General features: G+C 38.9%; 2 long non-coding RNA genes across 2 annotated transcripts in view; one reads left to right on the top strand and one right to left on the bottom strand.

The window, feature by feature from the left end:
• The window catches only part of LOC115411898 (uncharacterized), a 118,131-nt gene that overhangs the window by 7,007 nt on the left and 93,167 nt on the right, over positions 1-17,957 (top strand). The window lies entirely within an intron of this gene.
• On the bottom strand, positions 3,354-3,902 carry LOC115411899 (uncharacterized). The gene is made up of 2 exons (XR_003934280.1): positions 3,860-3,902; positions 3,354-3,471 (listed from the first exon to the last, which is right to left on the bottom strand). It is a non-coding gene; the product is annotated as an uncharacterized LOC115411899 (long non-coding RNA).

Here is a 17,957-nt window from a genome sequence, read left to right as displayed (position 1 = left end):
AAAAAAAAAGTTGAGAAAATGAGGGACAACAGGAAGCACAGCAAAATCTGGACATATTTCAATGACACTGACCAAACTAAGGCAGAATGTAGAGTGTGCAAGACAAAAATCTCATATAGAGCTGGCTCCACAAACAACCTGCACAGACACATGTGAACTGTTCATCCATCAGTTCAACTGGAAGAAAAAACACAAGCAAGTGAACGTGACATTAATGAAGGTGCCAGTGAGTCTACTGCAACTGCTGCTGCTACTGCAGTATCGACAGCATCGCTGTGAAAGCTAAAAGTTTAAAATAGTTAAAAGTTAGTAAAGGTCAGTTGTAAATAGTTAAGCATTTCTTTTTGCACTTTCTAATTTATTTATTTTTAATCACTCTGTAGAGTGTATAAGTAAAGGTGCATTTACATTTACATAAACATTTGATAGAGTGCATGTTTTTTTTTTTTACATTAGTAATTCATATTGCGCATAACTTTACATTATTGTTGGTAATAAATTAATTTAAGCACCAAAAAATCTGAAGAGCCACTTGGGAGCTGAAAGAGCCGGCTCTTTTTAGTGAGCCGAGCCAAAAGAGTCGGTTCTCTAAAAAGAGCCGAAATTCCTATCACTACTTCTAAACGCACTGACGTTGTAAATCAAGTTGGAGGATATTTCAGAACAAAAAAAAAAAAAGTTTTTTCGTGTGAACACCTTTATTCATGTTGGCCAGTTTGTAGAGGTTTGGTTAAAGTCCAGACATGGAGACATGGAAGACCAAAGTACATGTGTTAAATGCACCCTAGAGCACTCTAGAGAACTTCTACAGATATTTCTTTTGCTATGGTTTTGCTGTCTTCTCTACTGGCAGTGATCTGTACTTTTGAAGGACTGTTCTAACCAAAGGAAGCTGAGTGGCTGGAATAGCAGTCAGTGAAGGGCCAATCACTTCCTCCCATTCATCTGCAGGGCCACCTTTTCTCTTCAGAGGGCCCCCAGGGTGCTTCACCTTCTTCTCTTCACTACTCTTGGGTGTTTTGCCTTCAGGATGACTTGGCATATTTACACTGAAAATGTGTTACCCTTCTCTGGAAAAAGAAATGTGGTACCTGCTGAACTGAAGAAAAGGGAGGGTACCAGAGGGGTAATCTAGGATCGGATGTTCTCCAGTGAAAGCCCTGAGTGCAGATCTTTCAAATAAGACTAGGCAATAAAGAAATCAGAAAAAACGTGTGATTTTACCCATTTTTCAGTGTCATGTGACCTTGACCTGTACATGATTTGATACCCTCATAAACAACAGTAGCATCCCCCAAAACCTCTAACATGACATTTGCATGAGCAAATATGGCAGAACTAACTGACAAATGCATGATTTTCCATTGAAAAATGGGTTTTCTGCACTCAGCTGATGGGCACCCTAAAGACGGCGGTGGGGGGTCTAAAACTTTATGGATTGGGCTGAAATTTCTTTTTGGAAGTCACTAATATATAAGAGATTAACTGGTCAAATTAAGAGCTTGATTGGAAAAGAAGTCCCAAAAATGGGACGCCCTACACTGCCCCCCATGGTTCCCGGTGGTACTGCTCCATATTCCCTGTTTGGGTTCACATCTGCAGCGCTCCCCGAGGATGGACAGGAATACAGACGTTATGAACGCAGAGGACGGACACAACGCTCCATCCGTATGCACATTAGATGTAGAACATAAATGGGCCTTAAAACTAACTTTGCGTCAGAGAGCACAAACCCCTATTTACCAGACGCAAGTGACCCACATTTGGATGGTTTCTAAAGTGAAAAAAAAAGTCATAGCCTGCCTCTCATCCACGCAGATAAAAAGACAAATGCAAGTCCAGCATAGAGGAGATACAGGGTACATTTTTGACAGCCTCTGAAGCACTTCTAAAAGGAGCCGTCTTGCAGCGCTGGCAGTGTTTAAGAGCCATTACTTTCTCATTCAGCACATGTGCCAAGGTCGTCAGGCTGGATAATGAGGTTTTAGCATCCAATGACTCCCTTCAACACTGCTCTATTAGTTATGTAAAATAGGCAGACCCTGGTTTATTGACTTTACGGAATAGCTTTTGTTAGGGTTTGGAAATTGAAATTTTACTTGCACACCCCAATTTAAAAATTGGGGAAAGATTTCCTCTATTTTCTGTTAATTTTCAATCATGGGGAATGAAGAATGGGTGAATGGTGATAAGTGATTTTTCTCTCCCCACTCTGACCTTGTCGTTCCCTACAGATATAGTAAGTCAGCTGGGAGTGACATTAATAAGTTCATCTAAAGGTATAGATCTTATGGGGAGGTGGTGCTTTTTATGAGCTGTAGCTGCAGTGCTAGCATCTAATAACGGCAGAACTTTCAAGTGAGTGATGCGGCGGTAGTTGTGGCAGCATGGCAGTGGGAAGAGTGGAAGATGTGAGTGTAGTGGCAGAGCGGGCTGTCTGCCTCAACCAGCTAAAAGACTTCAGCTTTGATGATGAGATACAGCTGCATGAAGGCAAGGCTCAGCCTGTCACTGCACAACTTCACTCAAAATGATAAAGGACTATATACTATATATACACTGCACCATTTTCATCAAATCCACACAGTTGTCAAGAGGAACCTGTGATAAGCTTCCTCTAAGTTAAATATTCATTCATTGTACTTTTATTTTTACAGGGTTGCCCTGATGAGCATAATTTTTTACACTTGTTTTTATGGCTACACAAACATAAAACAAGTGTTCAGAGAACACAAACCTCCACCAAGCACCCCGAACGGTGTGCATGAGTGGATCGACTATTTCTTTTTAAATTCAACAGTTTCCAGGTTGTTCCATACAACAGAAAAAGTTGAAGCTTGGTACCAGTCATGTGTCTGTCAAATTATATTCAATTCCAATCAATATTTGTTGAGTTATAATGAAAATGAGTTGTAAATGGGATTTTCAATGTTAAATGTAAATGTCCACAGAGTCCACATTCCACAGTGGATGTGGACAATTTTGTGCCAGATACAAGATATTGTTCTAAGCTACAGGTGGATCCAATTGGAGGCTAATCGGAGTCGTTTTGAATTTTTTATGAATTTTCAAAAATTTCTCAATGATGACAGATGGAAAATTGTAGATTTTGTGACCTTGCTGTGACCTTGAACTTTGGCCTACTGGGACCAAAATGTAATGTGTTGGTCCCAGGGCCTAGGCCTATCTGTGGGGACGATTTGGTAAAGATGGTTGGAATAGTTTTCACGTAAAGTTGCTAACAAACAAGCAAACAAACACACAAAGCAAAGTGATCACAATACTTCCTGGAGGAGGTAAGAAGAGGACCAGTGGCATTGTAGCTCACCGGCATGTTCTATCAAGAATCAGTAACAACTTGAATTTGTGAGATTGTCAGGTTCTGCTGCTTTGTTACAGTCCTGTGGTCCTGATGCAGGTGATCAATTTCTCAATAGAAGTGGGTGGTACTTTCACTGGAGAAGAACTCAACTAATTTGATCAAAGTCCATATATGACTTTGTTAATATAGATTTTGATACTGACCATAAGTCTTCTATTAGTTTATAAGACACCTATGATAGCTCTTCAGTTTTCAGTGATCACTAGGATTTATATTAATATCTTTAACCATTTACATGTTATTAACCATCAAAATATGGACTCAATATAAGGAAATACTTCAAAAATTAATAAAAAAATTTCAAAAATCAAAATTTCTCAAAACTGTGAACAAACTTTGTAGATATTGTCCCATTGACGCTATATGTATATATAAAATCACAAATGAGTAGTTTTGGTGAAGAAGATTGTTGAAATGCAGACATTAGTGACCTGGTGTTTGACCCTTCAAGGTCACTCAAGGTCAAAGGTCATGGACCCAAAGGAAAGTCCATATATGGCTTCCTATCAGTGCTCAATAGTAACTATATTGATATCTGTAACCATTTCCATGTTATAAACTTTCAAAATATGGACTCAGTATACAGAAATACTTCAAAATGTATTAAAAAAAATGTAGAAATCTAAATTTCTCAAAACTGTGAACAAACTTTACATATTGTCCCATTGATACTACATATAAAATCCGAAATGAATCCGACCAGTAGTTTCAGTGAAGAAGATTGTTGAAATGCAAACATTAGTGGCTTCGTGTTTGACCCTTCAAGGTCACTCGAGGTCAAAGGTCATGGACCCAACACAAAATAGCACCGGACCAAAAATGCAACATCATTTACGAAATACCATGCAAATCATGTAACAAACATACATCGGAGAAACAGGACGATCTTTCAATACAAGGAAAAAAGAACACCAAAAAGAATGCGAAAAGGAGACAGTGGGGCGATTCACACGGACTCAAAAGGACAAAGCAGAACAGGAGAACCTAAAATCAGCCATCACAGACCACTGAAGAAGACACAACCACATCATGGACTGGGATGAGGGCACAATCAGAACATCTGAAACAAACAAACTCAAACGTTGGATCAAGGAGGCAACAGAGATCAGGAAGCGGGCGAATGGCACCATCAGCCGGAACGAGGGGGCGTACACCCTCTCTCACACCTGGGATTCCCTCCTCCAGAGACCACCCAAGGCAGAGGAGGCGCGGTCGGCTCGACGGGCTCTGAGTGGTCCGTCGAGCCGACCAGCTGATAAATGACACGTCAGATGATGCTTCTGAGGGAGACTGGAGTCACAGTCGAAACTGTCAAGCAGGTAACATCTAAAAACTATACCTTGTCTGAACAAAAGAAAAAAAAAGAAAAATATAATTACTCTAAAATTTAGGTTTATTTACAACATAGTATAGCAAAGTATTACATGATCAAAAACAAATTCATTTTAGCAAACAAATGTCTCAGTTTTGAATGTCTGGGGTCGCCAGAAATTTGTGATGTTAAAATGGGGTCAGGAGACAAAAAAGGTTGGGAACCACTGGACTACCATGTTGGTGTGCTTTATCCATGGTCCTGAAACTTAATTAGGCCACCTCCAACATCGCAGGTGTGGCAGTCGCAGAAAATTAAATGTTTCATGAACTTTTAGTTTGCGTTAAAGATGAATGTTCAACTGTTCGACATGTAGGACCGACCGTTAACTTAAAAACGAATTCGGCCTGTTGATTGCTCATTTTTTTATGATAAAAGAAAAATCACCTCTAACCAAGCTATATGGTTTAGTTGCAATTTACATTTATGATCGTTTTCTTTGTAATATGACGTTGTTATTGTTGTTTGTCAATACTCTGTCATTGTTGTTGTTTTTGGTTTGTTTGTTTATTTGTTTGAGTTTCCCTTTGTTCATGTGTTGTTGTTGTTTTTCTGTCCACATTGTCTTGTTAACTATCACTAAAAAAAAAAAAAAGAAAAATCCCCGTTTTTTTTTTGACAAATCACACCCTATCTATCTATCTATCTATCTATCTATCTATCTATCTATCTATCTATCTATCTATCTATCTATCTATCTATCTATCTATCTATCTATCTATCTATCTATCTATCTATCTATCTATCTATCTATCTCATGTTATTATAAATTTTGATTTGATGGATTCTAACTGATCACAGGTACAAACAGGTTGGATGTATGGTCCAAATGGTTGACTATTGTTATTGATAAGTATTTCTGTAATGTAAGAGCAAACAGTTTTTAATCTCTGTCTCTTTAGGAACATTTTTGTGTCGCTCCACCAACAAGGTTATTCTTAGATGAGTGGTTTGTCATCCTTTTGTTTTTAATGATTTGTCTTTTCACTAAAGCTGACATTCTAACGTCAGTGACAAAACGCTTAAAAATAAGTATGTTTTGTGTTGACAGTGTCTATGTGCATGTGTCAAGGTTATTATCGTTATCGAAAACTAACGACATGACAAAAACTAGAATTGAAAAAACACTTTCGTTAACTGAAATAAATAAAAACTATAAAAGAAAAATCGATAACTAACTGAAACTGTATTATGTGTTTACAAAACTAACTAAAATGTATAAAAATTATGAATAAAACTTCGTTTTCATCTTTGTCAATGTCGGGTTGATACGAAATTGATTTATTTCACTCTAGCAATTTTAGCTAGCGGCACCATACGACACTTAACGGTCCATCACTTGTGGTTTCCAGTCGTCTTCTTGTCACCACTCTACCTGGAAACATGGAGAATAAAGTTGGGAGAAAGCAGAGTCCTGTCTGGGATTTATTTGAATACGATGGTGACGAAGATAAAAAAAATATACAGAAACTAAAACTAAACTAAAACTAAGCATTTAGAAAATAATGAAAACTAATAAAAACTAGTAAACCTGCTCTAAAAATGAATTAAAACTAAATAAAACTAAACTATAATGAAAAATCCCAAACTATTATAACCTTGGCATGTGCATGTATTGTCGTAAATGCCTGTGACGGCTCTGTGACAGCTGTACATCTGTAATTTCAATGTCAGCCATTTAGGATTTGACTTTTCCGTGCTGTAGCTCCCACACATACACACACTGTGCACCGTGTCACCACAGCGCCGTTAACAAGTGAAAAAGGACATGATTTTACAACATATTGTGAGGTCATGTGTGTAAAAATAGCATGATAAAGATCACAGGATACAAGTTAAAGGCACATTTCCTATCAGTTTGCCTGGGATGTGTCACCACGAGTGCTGATTCGTGGTGTGTTTGGAGATCAGAGTCCTGCCTGAGGCTTCCATAATCTAAGCACCGAGATTAAAGATAAGAAAAGTACAGTGTTTGCTATAAATCTATTTGCCTGGTATTTCTGCCTGAGTGACTTTACATTCGGGAAAAATGTAGGAGAAAGGATGAGCATTGCTGTCTTTATCTAAAAGCAGAATTAAGATAAACTACAGCGGCATAATAGGATAAAAGAAACCCAGCAAAGTAAGGGAGGAGGCCTCATTTGATCATTGCACCAGATGATGCAGATGTGAAGCAGAGTTCAGCTGCACATGAAGCAGCTCACAGACTCATTAAAAGGCTGGACGTATAGCTGAGTAAACTTCCAGGGGTACAGTTCTGTTCGTTTAAGAGGAGACCTGCGGATGGCAGCTCACAAACAAGACGAATGCAACATACAGGTCAGTTTTAGAGGGAAGAAGACAGAACAGCATTCTGCACAGATGGTTTTTAGAAAAAATAAGAGTAAGCATCGACTTTTAAAGTTTCAGGGTTATTCAGTCTCATGTTGCACTGTTGGCACCAAGGTTATTATCGTTAAGAAAAACTAACAAAATGACAAAAAAGTAGAATTGAAAAAACATTTTTGTTAAAGGAAATAAATAAAAACTATGATTAAAAGAAAAAAAAAACATAACTAACTGAAACTGTATTGTGTGCTTATAAAACTAACTAAAACGTATAAAAATTATGGATAAAATTCCATTCATTTTCGTCTTTATCAATGTCAGATTGATACGAAAGCGATTTATTTCACTCTAGCAATCTTAGCGAGCAGCACCATATGATATTTAACGGTCCGTCACTTCTCGTCACTTGTGGTTTCCAGTCGTCTTCTGGTCCCCACTCTACCTGGAAACATGGAGACTAAAGTTGGGAGAAAGCAGCAGAGTCCTGTCTGGGATTTATCTGAATAGGAAATATTATTTTAATTTGGATGGTTGAATTCTTGGGTTTAATCACGTTAGTCAGTATTGGTCAGGATTCTTTTGTTTCACTGGTTAGTCTTAAAGTTCTTAGGATAGGTCACATCTTGGTCACATACTAAACCGACAGATTTATGATCACAGGACTTTACCTCAGACATACTTTTAAAACACATGCACACAGATGATCGTAAACAACAAGAGATAAGAGTGAAACACACAGTCAATATGGAGTTTTACATAGAGTTGACGTATCACATCTGCTTGACTTTAGAGTCAGATGACACCAGTCCATTTTCTGTGACCCAGCCCACCTAGCACAAGGGGCTCAGCCCATAGTTTGAAGATCAGTTTACAAGGATGATAAAAGTGAAGTGCATTGGAATGTCTGGATCCATTTCCCCGCTTGGGGTGTGGATCCTCAGCTGAGTTATATTTTGTTTGTGATCAGATCTTTTCAATTATTAAATGTGTAAAAATGAGACCAAAAAGAATCCAGACTTATTCTTGGAGCTTCCAACAAAAGAATATGCTAACAAAGATGACGGTGAAGAAGATAAAAGATACGACAAAACTAAAATTAATACTAAAACTAAACTAAGCATTTAGAAAAAAAAAAAGAAAACTAATAAAAACTAGCAAACCTGCTCTAAAAACGAATTAAAACTAACTGAATTAGAGAAAAAAAAGTCAAAAGTAAATAAAACTAAACTATAATGAAAAATCCAAAACTATTATAACCTTGGTTGGCACATGTATGTGTTAGAATTAGAAAATGTTGATCCATTATATGCAAATAAACCTTGTTGCAAAAAAATATCTAATTCACAGAAATCATTGTAAAGTTGCACAAGACTGGTGATATTAACATTTATCATTAACTCAGTGTTTCTCAAACATTGGGGCAGGCTTCAGTGTGTGTGTGTGTGTGTGTGTGTGTGTGTGGGGGTAAAATAATAACATAATAATATATAAACAATGTCATCTCCAAACTTTTCTGTTATAGAGTGAAAAAAGTAAATTTATTTTATAAAAATGCTTACATCTATAAACTATTCTTTCAAAAGATGTGAATAACATGAACAAACTGAAAAAATCAGTGTAATTTTAACAATATTCTGCCTCAATTTATCATTTACACATGTTCATTATAACTTACAGATCACAGTGGATCTACAAACACACAAAACATTTAATAACAGAAAGAATATTGTTAAAACTGTACTTACTTCTCTTAAGACATTTCAAGTTGTTCATATTTGTTCAGGTTATTCACATTTTTTCTGAAATTATACTTTGTTTTAGTGTAAATACATGAAAATATTTACATTTACATAGAGAAAAATTTGGAGTTGACATTATTTCTATGTTATTATGATAGTATTTGACTGGTCCTGTCCACTGGAGATTGAATTGGTCTGAATGTGGAACCTGAACTAAAAGGATTGTTAATATCTTAGTGTAATTTTTACATTTCACAAATTCATCCCAAGGGCTGGACTGGATCCTTTGGCGGGCCGGATTTGTCCCCCGGGCCGCATGTTTGACACCTGTGATCTAGTCAAATGAGGGTGAGGAAGTCCATCCAGACAGGTGAGGGTAAAGGCGGCCATACACTGTGCGATTATTTCGATCGTTGCACGCAGCTCCATCTCAAACTGTGTGAATCAATGGTAAAGTCAGGCTCACGATTCCTGTTCTCACACTGTACGGACCGATGCTGGTATGTGACCTGACTGCTCACACTGTAGGACCATACACCAGAGGACGCACCACATGTTCCAGTGTTGTATCTGGAAATACAACGTTAAAATACCAAGGAATCCGAAAGTGCATAGACGATTGTGTATTGGCGTGAGTCACAAAATGGTACAGGGTGGGGAAGCAAAATTTACAATGAACATTTAGTTGTTTTTTCTCAGCAGGCACTACGTCAGTTGTTTTGAAACCAAACATATATTGATGTCATAATCATACCTAACACTATTATCCATACCTTTTCAGAAACTCTTGCCCGTATGAGTAATCAGGAAAGCAAACGTCACAGAGTGTGTGATTTGCTGAATGCACTCGACACACCAAAGGAGATTTCAAAAATAGTTGGAGTGTCCATAAAGACTGTTTATAATGGAAAGAAGAGAATGACTATGAGCAAAACTATTACCAGAAAGTCTGGAAGTGGAGGAAGCAACAAAAAACGTACCAAAGCTGTTATTAAAGCTCTCAAATCCAAAATCCTAAAGGATCCAACCAAATCCATCCAGATACCAGGTATTGCCATGGCTTAAAGCAAACTACCCAGATGGAAATTATGTATGGACACAGGATGGTGCTCCAGCCCACACAGCTAGAAAAATACAAGATTTCTGCAAATCCAACTTAGCAATTTTTGGGAATCATGTTTATGTCCGCCTTCTAGCCCAGATCTAAACCCTCTGGATTCTGCTATTTGGGGCGTTTTAGAACATGCTACCAATAGAACATCACACAGCAATGTCCACTTTCTTAAAGATACTATTAAAGAAGAATGGGAGAAGTTGTCACCCGAATATTTTTTTTTTTTTTAATTCAAGTTTTTATTTGGTTTACAATGCAAGATTTACATATTTTATCCATTGATAGTTTTGTTTTTTTATAAAACAAGACAAAAAACAAACGAACAAAAAACAAGCAAAAAAAAAAAACAAAGAGAACAATTGAGTAGCAATTGAACAATGGTCGTCAAGTATGTTTTTTTTTTTTTAAGTATTTATAAAGTCTATCCACAGTCTCCAGCATTCCTTGAATTTGTCATGGTCCAGTCTTAGTGTAAAGGTGAGTTCTTCCATTTGAGCGATTTCTTTAACAAGGTCCTTCCATTCATCTTGCGAGGGTGTCTTGTCTGTCAGCCATTTCCTAGTGATCACTTTTTTGCTGGCAATCAACAAGATGTTCCACACATATGTTTTACAAAATCCTTTTATACCACCTGGTCGTTTACCTAAGAACATATTCTCAAAATTTAAAGGTGTTTTTATTTTCATGACTTTGCCAATACTATTCCTGATTTTTTCCCAAAAGGGAGATAATTTGGCACAGCTCCAAAAAATATGATGGTGATGAGCTTTTTTCACCCCACACTGTCTCCAGCATGATGTATCTACATTTAAACCTTTTTGTGCAGGTGTTCTAAAAAAGCGAATCACACTTTTCCATGCAAATTCTCTCCAACTAAGTGAAGATGTAGTCACCCGAATATTTGAGGAACACTTGCGCAAGTTTCAGGAAGCGTCTGAAGGCAGTTATTGAGAAAGAAGGAGGACACATAGAATAAAAGCATTTTCTATTATGTCAATTTTCTTGTGGCAAATAAATTCTCATGACTTTCAATAAACTAATTGGTCATACACTGTCTTTCAATCCCTGCCTCAAAATATTGTAAATTTTGCTTCCCCACCCTGTAGTACTAAACAAAAACCAACGAGCTGCTTTGGCAATATGTGCCATTATCTGCGAGGAATCAAAACAGAAGAAAAGACGACAACGTGTTTGGTGCAGGAATTGGTTGTTCAGATGTGGACAGTATGGGCTGTCAGTCCTACAGCGAAGGGAACTAGAGGGAAGCTGCAAAAGCTAAACTGCGCTAGGACAATAGCCAGCTACTGTTAGCTTAGAATTAGCGACCGCTTCTGTGTTCGTGCATGCACAGTTGAGAATTTGAGGCCCATGGACTCGTGGCACTGCTTTGACAGTGCGATACCCTCACGAGGAGCGAGCAGGATTTCAAACAGCTCCATTTTTCTTGCGAACACACGATTGCTGGTCGTGAGGTGGTGGTGAGGTGTTAATCACTTCTCCTTAGCCCATGTACACTGCACCAAGCACCACACATCTGGACCCATCCCAGAAAGAGTCGCACGAGTGAGAAATCATCTCTAAACTTGCACAGTGTATGGCTGCCTTAAGGGAGGAGGTCACAGATATCCCATAATACTTCTTCATTCTAACCATAATGCTGTCAGATCAGATGACTGTTAACAGTGGGAGTGGAGGCGTTGTTCTGGGTTAAATAGTGAACGCACCTGTTTAGTGCACCCCTGAACGCAAATAGTGACTGAATGATGGTTTAGCGAACACAACGAGCACAGAAACGGATTTTGCGTCCGTTAAGCCCCTGTGTTCGCCGACCCATTGTTAGCTCACTGTTTGCACTGAAGGGTGTGCAAACGGCTGTGTTCACTATTTAACCCAGAAACGAGCCCCTGGTTCATAAACTCGTCAACAGAACTGAAAATAATGCTGTTGAAACACTTACAGGAGGTGTCGGATTCAACGCTGTTCGATGCCTAAATTGTTCCTTGAAGCTGTTTTGTACATGGGTGTTATACTGAGCTGCTGCTGCACCATGAGTCTGTCATTTCCGATGCAGCGTGGGTACAGAAAGTCCTTTTTGCTGTTAATCAAAGACCAGCATGTTTATCTTCACTTATGGCTGTAATTACTTGGAGCCTTTGCAAATGGATATGGCATGTGACTGTAACATAGCCTATAATGGTTCTTTTAATCACACATCCATGGTGATTGTTGTTGGCACTAGATTAGAGTGATTGTCCGCTCCCTGAGCACAGTCATCAAATGATGTTTGTCGAGTCTCGTTTGTTTTTGTCTTGAAGGCCTGAATGTTTGAGCAGCGTTTTACACTCTCCACATGAACAATACAGATGGATTACAATGAGATCCAGTCCCAAAGAAGCACTATCTATCTATCTATCTATCTATCTATCTATCTATCTATCTATCTATCTATCTATCTATCTATCTATCTATCTATCTATCTATCTATCTATCTATCTATCTATCTATCTATCTATCCATCCATCCATCCATCCATCCATCCTCCCTCTCTCTCTATAATAATAATAATAATAATAATAATAATAATAATAATAATAATAATAATAACTTTATTTGTATAGCACCTTTAAAAACAAAGTTTACAAAGTGCTTTGACAGAGGGCACAACAGCAGGATACACGAAGCAAGTAAAAACACTAAAACAGAAGCAACACAATTAGAGAGATGTATGAACAAGTTAATTATCAAACAGGATCAAATTAAAAAATTAAAATTAAAAATTAAGGTTAAAAAGGGGACAGACATCACATAAAAGCAAGTCTATAAAAATGTGTTTTAAGTGTGTTCTATCTATCCATTCACCCACCCACCTCTCTCTCTCCATCCATCCATCCACCCACCTCTCTCTCTCTATATCCATCCACCCCTCCCTCCCTCCCTCCCTCCCTCCATCCATTCACCCACCCAACTCTCTCTCTCTCTCCATCCATCCATCCATCCATCTATCCATCTATCCATCTCTCTCTCCGTCCATCCATCCATCCATCCATCCATCCAGCCACCTCTCTCTCTCCATCCATCATCCATCCATCCATCCATCCATCCATCCACCCCTCTCTCTCTATCCATCCACCCCTCCCTCCCTCTCTCTCTCTATCCATCCATCCATTCACCCACCCACCTCTCTCTCTCCATCCATCCATCCATCCATCCATCCATCCACCCCTCTCTCTCCATCCATCCATCCATCCATCCATCCACCCCTCTCTCTCCATCCATCCATCCATCCATCCATCCATCCATCCATCCATCCATCCCTCTCTCTCCATCCATCCATCCATCCATCCATCCATCCATCCATCCATCTATCCACCCACCCACCTCTCTCTCTCTCTCTATCCATCCATCCATCCATCCATCCATCCATCCATCCATCCATCCACCTCTCTGTCTCTTTCTCTCTCTCTCTATCTGTCTATCTGCCTACCTACCCATCCATCCATCCATCCATCCATCTGATAACAATCTAACAGATATTTTTTCCCCCAAACTTAAGTTAATGGTAAATGACAAAAAAAATACAGGAAGTCACAACTGTGCCTGTGGCAACCAAAGAGGGAGGGGCAATGTTACTTGTCAACACAGAGCAGGTGAAAGCCATTAAAAACCCAGACACTTCTGCCTGTCAACTTTGTTTCCAGTCTGTGCCTGGATGTGTGCTCGGTGTTGTTGATGGCAGTGTGGAGAGCTTTGCAGACATGTGAACGGACAGTTACGACAGCTTCTCCCACGACGTATGGATTTCACCTCATTACTCAGTGAGGCCTCTTTCCTAATTGGAGTTCCCGACACTGCCTGTCCCAGTGACATGATTCACCAGCTTTATTTATTTATTTATTTATTTTTATGGGCCTGTTGAAACTGTGAGGGTTATTTTTCTTCTCCAAAAATTAATTCCATTTGAAGTGTCTGAATGCAATCAACAACCCAAAACACAGGACCTGCATGAGAGGCAGCACAAGGTCTTCCAGACCCCATTGGGGTTAAGTTAAATTAACTTGGCATTTAATGTGTTGTACTTAACATAACAATTCCATTCAAATCAAGCATTTAAGTTTAATACGCTCAAGTTTTCATTACTCATTACTTCAATTTTTTAAGGCAACTGGTTTACTCAAATTTTTTTAGTAAACTCAACTTTTCCGGTCTTACAGTCTGCCATTTTGATTTGAATATGCAATTTCTTCTTAGTGTTTTTTGTGCTATTTCCAGATGTGCTGTTGACACCAAGGTTACTATCGTTAACGAAAATTAACGAAATGACAAAAACAAGACTTGATAAAAACATTTTCGTTAACTGAAATAAATAAAAACTATAATTAAGAGAAAAAAATGATAACTAACTGAAACTGTATTGTGTGCTTACAAAGCTAACTAAACCATATAAAAATTATGGACAAAATTCCCTTCGTTTTTGTCAACGTTGGATTGATACGAAAGCTATTTTTTTCACGCTAGCAATTTTAGCAAGCGGCACCGTCTGTCACTTCTCATCACTTGTGGTTTCCAGTTGTCTTCTGGTCCCCACTCTACCTGGAAACATGGAGACTAAAGTTGGGAGAAAACAGCAGAGTCCTGTCTGGGATTTATTTGAATACGACGTAGAAGAAGAGAAAAGATATGACAAAACTAAAATTAATACTAAAACTAAACTAAAACTAAGCATTTAGAAAAAAATGAAAACTAATAAAAAATAGCAAACCTGCTCTAAAAACTAACTGAATTAGAGGGAAAAAAGTCAAAACTAAATAAAACTAAACTAGAATGAAAAATCCAAAACTATTATAACCTTGGTTGACACAAGAAGAAATATTTAACTCTAAGCTTGAAGACATTTACACATATAATACAACCCTTTGACTGCCCCCCCCCATCCACAACAGGCACAAAGCAGGTTGATTCTTCTGCTACTAATGTCAAATTTTAGGGTGCCACCAATAAAATTTTACAAGTTACGCACCATCATAAGGTACCAGCTACAGACGTGACTACAGACTATGTCTAACAGGTCTACAATTATAACTGGATTTTCACATTTACAATTAGCGGCCCTGTTTTTACTGTTTGCAGCTGTTATACATGAACAAACTCCTAGTGAAGTAACTTCAAGTTCGGTAAGCATTATCTAAAGATCTTCATGATAACAAGGTGTTTTTTTGTTTTTTTTTTATCTGCTTCCATCTGATTGCGTGCTGTAGTCTGATTCACCGAAGTGAAAATGTCTCCAATTAATTTAACAGCTTGATTTTTTTTAAAAAAATGTGCAGCACAAAGGTCACATTAACCATATGTAAATTATGACATGAATGATTAATTGTGATAATGAATGTGATTTTAGTAAGCCATTAAAATGTCTTGAAAAGTGGGATTCAAATTACCAAAATGTTGATTTTATGGCTTACTCATCATGTGGCTTTTGTTATTCGGGAGTGTTTTCAACCAACAACTAAATAAAAGGTTCCACTCTGGTATTCAGCTCCAGCCAAGCCTTTTTTGCCATAAACAAAGAAAGACAATTTAAGAGCATTTCTATGAAGCACAGATAGTAGGTGGGTAGACAATGGGGTAGTTCCCTCAGATCAAGGGCATAAATTGTGGCCGGGGCTGACCTGAGGAGAAGCGAAGAAGGGATACAAAAGGAGAATGGAGGACAGTAAAGCTGTTGGCCCTGATGGAGTACATGGAAGGTACTCAGTGTGTGCGGACCAGCTGACCAGGGTTTTCACACAGATTTTCAACCTTTTCCTGTCACAAGCCCCCCCCCCGTCTGAAAACAGTGACCATAATCCTCGTCCCAAAACGTCAGCTATAGATAGTGTAAACATGCAGCAACAGTAAATCACAAAAACCACAGTTACTTTTGGTTAATGAACTACTGCCCCAGTTTCTTTATCTTTAACCACCTCGTGCTAAATCTCTGACTATCTGGGCAAAAAAACTGAATGTTCTGGAGATTATTTGACCAACGGTGACTACTCCATTACCTCGTAACCACCCATTACCCCATAAAAACAGGGTCTGGCTAAGCTGGGCCGCTACCAGAGGGGGATCACTTAATCTAAATTATCAATTTACCACTTATGTTTTGGATGGAAGAGCCAACACAGGAGAAAATGAAGAATTCACCAAAAAGAAGGGTTGAGGTTTAAAAAGTTAAAACAAAGCTTGATTTATTGCTTCAGGCAAAAATAGAAAAAAAATGACAAAAAAAACAGTTAGTTATCAACTAGTATCTGTCATATCAGTACTTGGACTCTTGTATGTTTTGTCTGTCTTGTGTGTCATTTCCTGTTTTATTTTGTTAATCCTCCTCTTGTGTCATGTCTGCTGTCTTTGCTTCCTCTCCCTGATTGTTTCACCTGTGTTGATTACCTGTCTCCGCCCTGATTTGTTCCACCTGTGTCTCATTGTCTTCCCTCCCTTCTGTGTATATAAGCCCTGTGTTTTCCCCTGTCCTGTGCCAGTTCGTATTCCTTCCTTGTGTTGTGTATACTTACCAGCGATTCTCTGAACCTGTTCGTCTGCCTGTCTGTTCGTTCCTGACCCGGTTTGTTCCCCGACTTCTGAGCCTGCCTGATCCCTGCCTGTACCTCTGCCTGATTCTGCCTCACTGGTTTTCGACTTTTGCCTGGACTCACGGTTAGTGCTTTGCTTTATCCCCATGTACCGTTGCCTGTTTTCTGGATCCTCTGTGTATGACCTGGTCTGTCCCCTGACTCTCCTCTGTTTCCTCCTAGTCGGGTTACCCTCGTGTGTTCCCGACCTGGGCAGAGAGTTTCCCTTGCTGGTCTCGGGCGCCGTGACGAATTCACACAGTCTGACCTGCGAAGACTCCTTAACGAAACCTTTTTGTGAACTGTTAATTTTGTCCGTGTTTAATAAACACTCCTTAACTATATTCCTGTCTGTTGGTTGTGCATTTGGGTCCAAGACTTGTGTCACTGGTTCTAACAGTATCTTTTATGACGAACTCCCTAAATCTACTTCCTCCTAAGAGTCTCCTTCACTACATCTTATAGTCTTTAGTCACCTGGAAGACTCCCATATTTGGTACATAAGTTCAACATACACATATGATTGGTTGGCAGTTGTTTATGTAAAACACGTCAGACATACGTCAATCACTCCACGTGAGGTGATTCTAAGAAAACACACAGTTGAAAGTTCACCTAAGTTTAACAAGTGCATTAGACACCCTGGTTTGACATCTGCACACTTAGGCTAGCACTTCTTAACCACAGAAAGTTCCTTTAAGTTCATAATCAAGATTACACTCGGCTCACCTTACCACAAACTTCCCAGAGCTGTATTGTTGTGAGCAAGCACATATGCATCTGTTCATCTTGCTTAACCACAAATGGCTTTCACTTTGCAAAACAGGCCCTTTGTGCTGAACAGTGGAGAAAAGGCCAGATTATCGACCTTTTCATCACTATTCAGCACAAAGGTAAAAGTGCATAGAAAGTACTAGAGCCCGGCCGATATGGGATTTTTGGGGCCGATGCCGGTACCGATATTGGGGGCTAAAAAAAGCCGATATCCGATATATCAGCCAATATCGGATACTGGCCGATAACCAATATATTGGCCAATATATGAAATAAGAACACTGATCTACACAGGATATAATAAACTTATACAGTCTACTCTTGTTAAACCGCCCGCCGTTATACCGCCATTTTCGCTCACCGCCGACCAAAACCATTGCACAAAATCCCCAATGCATTATTCCATTAGCTACCGCCATTTCCGCCTATCGCCTGCCCAGTTCCATGCACAAACAACACTTATACCATTGATTTCCCGACCGTTATACCGCCAGCGTGATTGCCATCGAGTACACATAAATTTTAACAATGCACTGAAACAAACGCGCCAGACGCTGATCGCGACAAGCTACGAGTAGGTCTACGGAACGGCCACCGTTCATTTATCGCAGAACACTCAGTAGGTCAGGATGTCGGG

The sequence above is a fragment of the Sphaeramia orbicularis genome, chromosome 21, assembly GCF_902148855.1.
Source record: "Sphaeramia orbicularis chromosome 21, fSphaOr1.1, whole genome shotgun sequence".
Taxonomy (NCBI): domain Eukaryota; kingdom Metazoa; phylum Chordata; class Actinopteri; order Kurtiformes; family Apogonidae; genus Sphaeramia; species Sphaeramia orbicularis.
The sequence above is the reverse complement of the archived record's forward strand: the minus strand, read 5'-3'. Positions and strand labels throughout refer to the sequence as shown.